The following is an 11,914-nucleotide window of genomic DNA, read 5'->3' as shown; positions in this document are numbered from 1 at the left end:
AATGACTACTTTATGCTATAATGATACCAGCCATACCCACCTCGAGGACATCTTCATAAGCATTGTTGGACAAAATACATAGGGCATGGTGAGTAATTATTTATTTTGGTTGATGAGGAGTTATACATTGCATTATCTAAAAGTTTGCATCTACATTACTTGACACATTTGAGTTATAATATAGTGGCAAGTCACACATGTAGCCACCTTTGCTCCTTGTATTAATTAGTAATTAGGGAAAAATGTTGATTACCTCGCATCCTCACCATAATTGCACCTTTGATGATTGTGTAGTTGGTCTACCTTTTATTTTTTATACCATGCACCCAGTGTAACATGTGCATGCTTCAAGAGGGGTCTATGACACTTAAAACAAAACATAGTGCAATCATGCCTCTTTCATCCATGTTCCACCACTTCATCAATTGTTAGACTACATTTTCTTTTATCAAATTCATAGTCACTTCAACAATGAGGGCATTTAGCACAATGAAGCTCTATCACCATGCTCCTTGGCTCTAGTTATTGCTAGTATGCACACACTGTGTATCACATGCCTACTTGCTTTAACACTGAGTGCATATAAGACAATGAAACCTCGATACATGCTTTCACAATCACTATTTCTTATGTCCTTTATACAATAGGCATATATCGCTTGAACACTTAAAGCACATAACTAAATGAAGCCTTGTCACTACACTGCTTGGCTTTATTGGTTGCTAGTTTGTGCACCTCCTCCTTGACAATCTTACTCCTCTATGCATCTTATTAGATGTAGCTCGATGAAGCCTAAGCCCTCACTCATGGTCCCCATGCCACTTAACATATCTTTGCCATTGCCCTAATCATCTCCCACTACAACCACCCCACCCACCTTTAATATAGGCACTTGATGCTGGCTACATACCTATTATGGAAGTCTCGATATACTTCAATTCTCAGTTGATAACACCATATTAACTCTATAGCTTGCAATTGATTTCTATTGTGACACACACCTTTGAGCACCATTTTACACTATTTTTCTACTTTAGCTCCATCGTTACCCAATGCCACCTTAAAGCTAAATAATATTACTTTAGGTCTATCTCCTTACAATAAAGCCCCATTAATATGTATAATGAAGTAATTAATGCTTCCCAAAAAAAACCATCAACCTAACTAAGTATCCCTTAAATATCAAATTTAATTGGCAATTGACCATGTAATATAACCAACCTAAGTAAATAACTCTTGAGTATCAAATTTCAGTAGCCATTAACGATGTAAAATGCATTATAATCATGTTTTGTAGGAGGAACATGTCACAATGAAGTGACAGTGCACTAATGACTATTTCTCTACTCCAATGTTACACCATCTTGAATATATAAGATCTTTATCCACTTTCTACAAAGAAATTAAGAGACAATTTGTCTAAGAAACATGTCACTATGAAGTGATAGTACACTAGTGACTATTTCTCTACTCCAATGGTACATCATCTTGAATATATAAGATCTTTATCAACTTTCTTAAAAAATAAATTAAGAGACATGTTTCTTGTATACCATTTTGTACACAAAATAATTGTCTTTTATTTTGTGTGGTTCTTGTTCGTCTTAGAATTCTAAAATAATAGGTAACCGCAACCCATTTTTCAAGTGGGATTAGATACGTCTTGATTTGAAATCCTATATTCAACCAATCCAATTGATCTGATGAAATTTAATATAAAAAAAAATTGAATTAAATAATATTTGTTTAGCCAAAGCGTTTCCTTTCCCTTGGCCTTCTACAAAAATACTCATTAACAATGGGATTTGATACCTTTCCTGTCATAAGTCTAGTTACCTCGTGAGAAAAAAAATTGTCCCCAAATCACGTTTTATTTGTATCAAAAGCCAGATTGGCCACAAACAATTTATGCAAAGCTTCCAGTGAATCAAACCCCAATGGGCTCTGGGTGGCACATCAACCAATGTAATGAGAAGAGTCATAATTGTGATCTTTACCATGGGCAAGATAAGTGACATATAAACGCACCAAGTTATCAGGTCTGACTGGAATCTACAGTAGGGATATCCGTACTGGCATGTAGCACCTACACTTAATATACATACAATGTCTGTCCACGTTCAGACAACGAAGTCCTAGAAATGCATCTCACTTCAAACTTTTCCTGCAGAAGCATTTTAAGGAAAATTAGAAAAGTCTTTTAAGGAAAATTAAAAACTACGATGTGGGGTCCAGCACAATACAGTAAGTTTCCTCCACTTTGAAGGCGATTTTAAATAATTTCTGACCCAAAAGCACGGGTACCATTCATTATACCCACTTTAACGGAATCATAAGCAAAGCTCCGGATTTAACATTGATGCAGTCATTTATTGCAAGATCTCGATCCCCGCTGGGTTTTTTGTGTGCTTGTTCACACTGATTTAGAAACCACTCTAGAAAGGATTTCTGACGGGCCTTTTGTTGCTCGTTCAAACTGATATAGGAGGCGCCCCAAAACAGTCACAGGCATTTTATCCATGCTGCCTTCAAAGCTCGGATAGTCAGGGATAATTGAAGCTTGAAAGGCCCAATTCTCATGCTTGTAGAGAACCCCGAGGATAGCATCAGAAAGCTTCATAGCTTCGCAGAGGATACAGATAGCCAGGTGCACATTGATGCTTTCTGAAGCTTTCTTTCAATTTTGATCAGGATATTTGCTTTTTCCTAAATTCCCTGTCACGTTTCTTTGAAAAGATTGTTTGTTCATGAGGTTTTGAATATGTATTCCTGAGCTAGTTTAGTTGCTTGTCATTGGGCTTTGATGGATTGATGTATAGACCATTGTTTTCGCTCAGCCTTATCGTGCATGACTCGAAAGGTGAAGAAAAGGGTAGTCATTAATCATGAGAATATTGGTATTGATTGTTTGCCGGTGCACATTATCGCCTTGTTGATGGGGTTTATGATGGTTCTATGGGGATTGATCTCGTGGCCACCGTTTGGCAAATGGTGCCTGCTAAATACTATTCAGTGCCCACTCATTAATAGACGAAACTCATTAACTGGTGATGCAAATATGATGGGAAATCGCAATCAAAAGATCTCCTCTGTTGTCATATCCTTATTTAGAGAAACTGTGATCAATGACACTCTTCTTCTTCTTCTCTTTTTATGCTATTGCTGTTTCGCTCGCTTCCACTCAGCCCAGGATGGGCTATTTGGATGTAATAATATTATACTACGCTTTTTGAGAGAATATCATTTATAAATTTCCCTAGGTCGAGGAGTTTTCGCGTGGTTGATAATTACTGAAGTGAGCTGTAATCGGTTATTTTACACTGCGAATGTATACATCACAGGCGGGGCATTGCAAATGCGGGTCTTGGCGTCCTGATATACTCTGCTGTTAGTGTTGGGATTTTTTTGATGTATAAAATCATAGACGGGTCATTGCAAAATTTGGTCTCGGGGCCTGGTAAACGCTGCTGTGGGTGCTGGGATGTTTTTGGATTTTGCGCTGGTGAGGCTCAAGGTTCAAGTGTAACTCTTATCTTATTAGGCATCCACGGTCTCACTATGGCTTGACTTGAGAGGTCTGCACTGGGTGCTTGCGAATTTTTTATTATTGCTATTTATCCATTTATCAAATGTGTGCTTCTGTTGACTTGTTTTGTATCTTTGCCTTACCCGAATAAGAGATTCCGCCTAAAGCAGCCCATTATTCTTGCTAGGTAATTTCAAGTATCATATGTATACTCTATCAGTTGTAATAGCTCACCAAACCAATGATGCTTAGCTGATCTTTACGGATGATTAGCTAATATTTAGGTATAATAAGTCGATTGAGGCATGGCCTAGATTCTCGACTTATTATTACCTTAAAGAGGATTTCTTTCTTGCAGAAGATATGGGCAGGCTTACCATGATATTGGTGGTTTCCTCTTCTTGTGCCATGGAGGCTACCAACCACTTCCTTTCGCATGATTACTTTCATAAATGTCTCTTCTGAACTGCCACAACAATCTACTCTAGTCTTCAATTTCACTATACTTATTACTGAATTTATAAAAAATTCAGTAGAGTACCATCTTGAAGTTGAACATTTACATGGGCCCATTAGCCTTGAAATCCTGAGATTACTTTCAGGTTTCTACTACTCTGTCAACCTGACATGGAGATGCCAGAGCTGTACTGCCTGAATTAAAATATTCAATAGAATAACTCCACAGCAGGAACTAAGCCGCAGAACCCCTTTTGATTGTTGAACTGAAACATGAGGAGGTTTCTGTTTGACCAGTCAATCATTCATGCACACAGAGGCAGTAAGTTTTTTGGTTGAGAAATATTACCTTATAAATGCACTGTGGGGGGATCAGGGAAACCAGAAGTGGCAAGGTTCTAACTGTGTAAATGAAAATTGAGAACGCATACTTGGTTTTCCAACCATATTTGTGAATATTTTCTTTAGATTGTGAGTTATGATTGGAATTTAAAAAATTTCTCCTATGCTGATCCAATTTGTCATTTATCTCAGTACCTTTTGGGTGGAATCAACTTGCACGGCCATTTTAGCAGCAAGTCCCAGTTTGGGAAATTGGGGTTGGAAACTGTCTAAAATCTTCTGGAGCTATTTTGAGGCATAAAATGACAAGTTGACAACTAGTTTTGTACAAAATGTTATTTGGTGGAACATACAATATTCTACACTGATACTTCCCAATGGTGCAAAAATTGCGTCAATCAGAGATTGTATGCGAAAGTTATGCCTCCTGCAAGTTGACCTCGCTTTTTGACCACCATGGTACAAGTGGATGCCATGTCAGCCCTCATTACCCATGCATATGGGGCTAACCATGTGTGGACTTCAAGAAGATTCTAGAAGGTCCAAAGCCTTATCACTAATTGAAGGTTGAGGAAGTCAAATTCCTAACCCTAGACAACTATTGGGCTATGTTAAATACTAGGCCTCTAGGAGGAGAAGGGGTTCCATATAGCATTGTAATTGTTCCAAAGCTGAGCAAAACATCTAGGAGTGGTATTTTGAGAGCATAACAGAGGAGGAGGAGGATTCTGTACTAGCCATTCAAGCAACAATGTCAAAGGGTAACTCCATAGTGAATGCCCATTCCTTTCTATTGGCATTTTAGTAATTGAAACAAAGAGAGTCGAGCATAGGCCTCACCTTGTAGCTGGGTTTTCTCCCATATTGGATTTCCAGAGACAAATATCTTGTTCATTTGTGTGGATGGTGTGTATTTTGTTCCCGTTCTTTCATTTTCATATTTCATTTATTTCTTAAATCAAGCCATTAGCTAGAGATAACAAATTTGAGATCTAAGGAAATAAACTTGCATAATCTAAGATTTCGGAATATTATAACATCTGTTGTGATGAATTTTTCCAATGGAATATTTACAACAGTTTACAGATCATAAACAAAATAAGACCAACAAACAAAATATAAAGTTATAAAGACAACCATAGGAAGATATAATTGTTCATTGAATTCACATTGAATATTGTATCATATTGAATAACTTTGATGCCTATGGAAGGAATGACAAATTAGTTCCATGGTCAAGAAATATTCCAATCTTCTCATTTTTTTATCCTGTTGACTTGGACATATGCCTAGATGTATAGAGGCCAGAAAGATTTTGAATTGAACCAACACATGCATTTATATGCAACTCTACCAATTGTTAAACATTCACTGATTTCCACACTGTTAGGCATTTCAAGTATAATCAATATCAATTCAAAACACCACACTTGTATTTCCAATATATGATTCTCTATATGATTAGATCATTAACTTATACCCAAACATTGGGCATTCCAAGCAGTACCAAAAAAAAAGACAAAGGGAAACATTTCAGTAGTCATTTTGTAACTCCGTACATAGGTAAGTCAATTAGCATTGATTTGCTTCCTATCAAAACACCCAAAATTGGTTAGTCTTATGCAGTTAAAGCAAATTGGGTGAGATGGAAAAAATGAGTACTTGTCATAAAATAGTATTGAAAGCCTCCAACATTTTGTTGTCCTAATCATAAGTCCATACAAAAAAGAGATTATGCGCCCCGAGCTGCTTTCCTTGGATGATTCACTAATTTGGCCATGGATTCATGTCTTGGCAGGGATCCTCCAGCCCCCTCCTCCAAGTCTCAAAAGTAGATGCCTTTCGTGCTCTAGTTTTAGCTTTAGGGAAGTCTTTGAAGTCCCCTTCTTAGCTGTCCAAATTTGTCGAAAAACTGGACAACATTCTTGAAGTTTCAATAACAACCCCTTCTTCTCGTAATATGGTTCATGCTCTAGCAAATCGAGGATTGAATGACCAATTTACTGGCATTTGGCCGTTACACAGGTCAATGAAAAACCGAGTTCAAAGGAACTAGGAGGTATTGGTGAAAGGCAAGCTTTCCCACAAAACCCACTATTTTTGTGGGAGAGGGTTTTATGCCTTCCTATTTGAAGTTAAAAATGATAAAGATCTTATCTTAGGAATGATCCTTACTTCTTTGGTTCTAGTGTAATGTACTTCAGTGAGTGGACTCTTGATTTAAACCTAGAAAATTACATCCCTTCAACTGTCTCGATAAGGGTTTAGTTGCCACATCTTCCTCTCCATTTGCCAGAATGAGGATTGTCCATGGAGCATTAGCAACTACCTTTGCAAATACATAGACAAAGTGGGATTGAAGGAAGACATGCTTGCCTGTGCCTAGATTTGTGATGAATAGATCTTGAAAAGGGACTCCTTGAAGCAATCACGTTGACCCTTGATAACTAGAAGCATATATAGGTATTGGATTATGGGTAATTGCCATTCAAGTGCAAGTCTTGCCATGAATATGGTCAGTTTGTGGAAGATTGCAAGAAAAGCCCCCAAGTTGCCCAACTGGTTCAAGAAAATTAGGAGCAGTGGCAAACAATCAAGAAAAAATGAATGTAAAGCAAATCGTAGTCCTGCAATATTCCAAACTAGTCCCATCTAACATAGGGAAGATTGCCCCTCTAGTTTCAAATCTATTGTTCAAGCAAGCAATTGAAGGTCAGTTCATCGAGTCGCTCATATAATCATGTCTCCTTCTTGCCCAAAGGAAGGTGGGTTTCGTTCTTAGGTAAACAAATATGAAGTTTTAGCCCAAGTTAATCCCTTCATATCAGAGGTCTTGCTTGATGCACTTGAGGGGTTGGAAAATTTGGCTTTTCGTCTCTTTTGTGGTATTGGAAGTAATGTATCACTTCATCAAGAAGAGATAGATCATCCTCCAAATAAATCTTATTATGCAACTGGACTAATCGCTAAGAACAAAGCCCAACATTAAGCTAAAGAGGTGGAGAAGGATGAAGATTTTTAGGAAGCGAAATTATCAAAAAAGACAAGCAAGAAACTAGTAAAGGAGAAAAGAGAGGAAATAACAAACAATGAAAAATCACAAAGGAAATAACAAGCAAGGAAAAATCACTAGGTACACGAACAACAATTGAAAGATGACTAGGAACATGGAAAAGAATAATTAAAAACCTGCAAATAAAAACTGTCACATGGTGGAGTGTTAAAATTGGCAACTAGGGCCAAACTCCATGTGGGTCTTCCTATTTATGGCAGCTGATATTTTTCTTGGATTCCTCTTGTCGAGAGGTGTAGGATTGATCTAAAGATCATCCGATTCCTACATGTATTCATGGAGATATGAATTTATTTGTGTTATGTGACAATTTGTCAAGGTCGGCTGGCAACCAAATTACCCCAATCTATCCTCAACGTTTTATTATAAATAGAAGAGGAATCAAGCCATTTTGTACACACTCATCTCTTGTGATCTCTCTCTTCATTTGTTTGGGTTTTGGTGAAAGGGAGATCTAGAGGGAGTGCCCTAATCACAGTCATGGAGGAGTCTTATACGCTGCCCCTAAAGAGATCAAATCACAGTCATGGAGGTGTCTTATACGTTGCCCTAATGAAGATCTAGTTTCGGTCATGAAGGAGACCTATACGCTGTCCAAGTAAGGTCACCTAGCCACAGTCCTAGGAGGAGACATCTAGACGCAGAGAAAGGAGTAATTTAGCCGCAGAGAAAGGAGGGTCAAGACATGCCCTAGCCGCAGAGAATAGAAGGACTAACACAGCCCTATAGACACAGTTGAATGTCTGTATAGAGAAGGGTTTAAGCAGCAGAAAGGAAGACTCCTATACGTTGTCACAAGAGGGTTAATCCACAGCTACAGAAGGCCTAAATCCGTAGTCTTATCCGCTGCCCTAGCTGCTGTCCTAATCTGCCCTAGCCGCATTCAAAGGAGGTTCCAGCCACGGCAAATGGAGGTCTCTAGCAGCTGTCTAGTAGTGCCCTAAGCCAAAGTAGGAGAAGCCCTTATACACAACTCTAAGAGACCTAGTTGTAGTCACCTAAGCCGCTGTCATAATGCCACATTGCTGTAGGTGACAGCGTGGCCTATTTGAGGACTGTTTGGGCATGTTAGTGTTGTTCTTGAGGGGCAGAAGAATCCGCAAAAAGAAGGAGCTAGGGTCTACTGTTTAAGGGCTGTTTGGATCCCTAAGCTACAACCAAGAAGTGCCCTAACCAGTCATCATGTTGACAACATCAAATCTCTTATTGACTGTGTCCTAGAAGTGTGGTGACAGTGCAATGTTGAGGCTGTTCATGAGGACAATTTATAAGGTTGGCAAACCTCAGTCATTACATTGAAGAAATCTGTCCTAGTTCAAGATCAGATCAATATATTCAGATTGGGTCAAGACTGCTGCGTTGATATTATTGATTGTTGAAGATCATAGGCCTAACTTGCTGCTGGGCTAGGCCGTAGGCCATAGCCAGCAACAAATGCTTGTTCTAAGGATTGCACAAGTGGTGGAGCCTCACCTCGAAGACCTGTATTGTTGACTGTATGAAGGGAGAGGACTGAATGTTGAAGCCCTATCTCATGATGCAGTGACAGCTAGTGCAACAAGAAGACGTCAGAATTCTGGGAGATGTTTTGGGTCAAGATTTGGCTATGTTTGGCTCAGTTCAATGAGCATCTTGTTGATGCCACTTGGATAAAAGATTTAGTCCTGTTTGACCTCTCTGGTCAAGGCTTTACTATTGCCGTCACAAAATCTTAGATGTGTATATTTGTACTATCTCTCTCTCTGCTGAACTATTGAAGAATATAAGAAGAATTGATCAAGGGTTTCCCCACATTGGGGTTTGTCCCTCGTTGGTGCCACATCTTGTGTCCTCTTGTCTTGGCTTGTCTTTTGCTGTTTATGTTTATGTTCTATCTGCACTTTACTGTCATGCTGATGTGATTGCTAATTTGAATATTGACATTGCGCTAATATGAAAAATTGAAGTAAATTGCGCTAAGCATAGAACATACCTAAATTTAACATGGTATCAGAGGTGAGGTGAAGACAAAGCCCAAGCAAGAGTGAAAGAGCAATCACCGAAGACAGTTGGACAAGGTCAAAGGCTCAATGGGTTCCTCATCCCAATTCCTAGCTGAATTGGAAGAGCAAGAAGTGCTGGATTACGTGAAGGGTAAAACCCCTGAGCCTCCATCAAATGCACTGACTGCTCCAAAAAACAAATACACCAAGGGTGAAGTCGAAGCGAAGAAGGTTATCAGAGATTCCATTGACAAGCGTTTGGTGGCCTACCTAAAGGTCATTTCAATGGAAAGCTCGGATCTAAGGGTGGAAGGAAAGGCAGATGCTTTGCTTGCAATAAGTTTGGCCATTATGCAAGGGAGTGTCTGAATAGAAGGGACACATCACATGATGATGATCACAATCATTCCAGGGGCAACTTCAATGACAATGATCGAAGGAATGACCAATACAATAGCAAAGGAAAAAGGAACGTAGGACATCAAGGAAATGGTTGACCCTCCAAGAAAGTAAGGAACTCCAGGTATGAAGAATCAAATGTTGTTTCTGATAAGCAAAAGGAGTATTATCTTATATCGGCCCTCTCCTCTACCTCTCCTCCGGACTCGTTGGGAAATTGGCTTATTAATAGTGGTGCCTCAAGGCACTTCACCGAATACAAGGAAGCACTTTCTAATCTAATAGAGAAGGAAACAAACTTGGAGATTATACTTGGAGACAATGCCACCTATCCCGTAAAGGGTGTAGGGAATGTTACTCTTCAATTGGATCATGGTAACTTATGTACCCAATCTCAAGAAGAACTTGGTGTCCATTTCAGCAATGGAAGACACATATTACAAGGTGGCATTCATTGATGGAAAGGTACGTGCTTGGAAAAGGAATTTTAAAGATGCTTTTACTCTCGGGTTCAGGGTCGGCAATTTGTATCAAGTTGCAAGAAGTCAAATGGGGACCATGTCATGTGACACATCTCTTCAATGGCACTAGAGGTCTGCCCATCTTCATTGTAAGACCCTACCCGATGTGAGATGTATGGTGACAGGGATGCTTGAATTCAAAGATGAGCATGAAGGTACATGTTCGAGATGTACCGAAGGAAATCTTACAAGGGGACCATTCCCCTCATGTAATATCAAGACCACAAATGTGGAACAACCCGAGGTATTTGAGATTCATGATCGGGAATCTCATGTATGCAGGTTGAAGAAAGCTCTCTATGATTTAAAGCAAGCACCCTGGGCTTAGTGTGAGAGGATTGATAGCTATCTCATGAAGCTGCGATTCACTAGGAGTGAAGCCGATCCAAACCATTGCTTTAAGGTTGTGGATGATAGACCTCTCATACTGGTACTTTATGTGGATGACCTCTTTCTGACAGGTGTAGACCCTCTCATTTGCAAAAGTAAGAGGGAGTTGGATTCCGGATTTGGAATGGTGGACTGCAAACCCATGACTACCTCGATGGAGCTTAACTTTAAGAAGTTATGCGGTAGTGTTGCCATGCTTGATTTGGGAAATGCCTCTGAGTTTCTTCAACTCATAGTAGCATTGATGTTCTTGGTGAACTCCAGTCCGGATATATGTTTTGCAGTTAGCATGTTGAGCCAACATATGGCTGAGCCTCATCACTTACATTGGATTGGTGCCAAGAATCTTCTGAGATATCTTCGGGGCACAATCACTCATGGACTGAGATACATTGTTGGAAATGTGAGGCTACATGGTTATTCGGATACTGATTGGGCAGGCAGTGTGATTGATTACAAAAGCACTTTTGAGTGTTGTTTCTCTTTGGGTTTTGCTTCGATATCCTGGATGAGCAGAGAGCAGAAGTCGGTTGTTTTGAGTATCGTTGAGGCCAAATACATAGCTGAGAGTATGGCCTCCTATGAAGCTGTCTAGTTGTGGAGGCTCTTCTATGAGCTGTTTGGACACGTGCTGGATACCATCGTGATCTTCTGTGACAACCAGAGGGGGATTTAATTGTTGAGGAATCCTGTGTTCGATGATCGCTCCAAGCATATAGACATCAGGTACCACTTTATCTGGGATATGGTACAACGAGGAGCAATAGGGCTCCATCACATTGGGACTGATGTGCAGATCACCGATATTTAGATGAAGCCCCTGGGAAAGGTCAAATTCTTGACTTTCCGAGAATGACTAGGAGTCGTGGAGAGACTCTCTCTTGAGGGTCCTGTATGATATGGACATTGAGCTCTGGGAGCTCCAGGGGGCTTGGGGGTACTTCTTGAAGCGATGAGCAACCATAGGGTGAATGGTTCAGACTTCCCCTAGTGGTTTGCCATGTAGGTAGGATGAGTGGTTCATCCTTCTCCTGCCGAGACACAATCATAGGGTGAGTGGTTCAGCGTTCCCCTAGTGATTTGTTGTGTACAGGGTGAGTGGTTCAGCCTTCCCCTGGGATACCCCATGGCGACATGTAGGCAGGATGAGTGGTTCATCCTTCTCCTGTTGAGACATCCTACCTATGTAGTCTGGGACTCATGGGAAGTACCTCTCATTTGACCA

At 39.9% G+C, this 11,914-nt stretch overlaps 1 protein-coding gene across 2 annotated transcripts in view; it reads left to right on the top strand.

Annotated features, from left to right (window-relative positions):
• The first annotated feature begins 2,282 nt into the window (after positions 1–2,282).
• GSH1 (glutamate-cysteine ligase) overlaps positions 2,283–11,914 on the top strand; it is a 406,219-nt gene continuing 396,587 nt past the window's right edge. The window contains exon 1 of one of the 2 annotated variants that reach the window (XM_089385200.1): positions 2,283–2,647. The gene's annotated coding sequence lies outside the window, so the exon portion shown is untranslated. The remainder of the gene's footprint in view (positions 2,648–11,914) is intronic. The other variant, XM_089385199.1, reaches the window with a different exon arrangement.

Source organism: Pinus tabuliformis, chromosome Q (genome assembly GCF_031772625.1).
Source record: "Pinus tabuliformis cultivar Carrire ecotype Pingquan chromosome Q, CPIR1, whole genome shotgun sequence".
Classification (NCBI taxonomy): Eukaryota; Viridiplantae; Streptophyta; class Pinopsida; order Pinales; family Pinaceae; genus Pinus; species Pinus tabuliformis.
The sequence above is the reverse complement of the archived record's forward strand: the minus strand, read 5'-3'. Positions and strand labels throughout refer to the sequence as shown.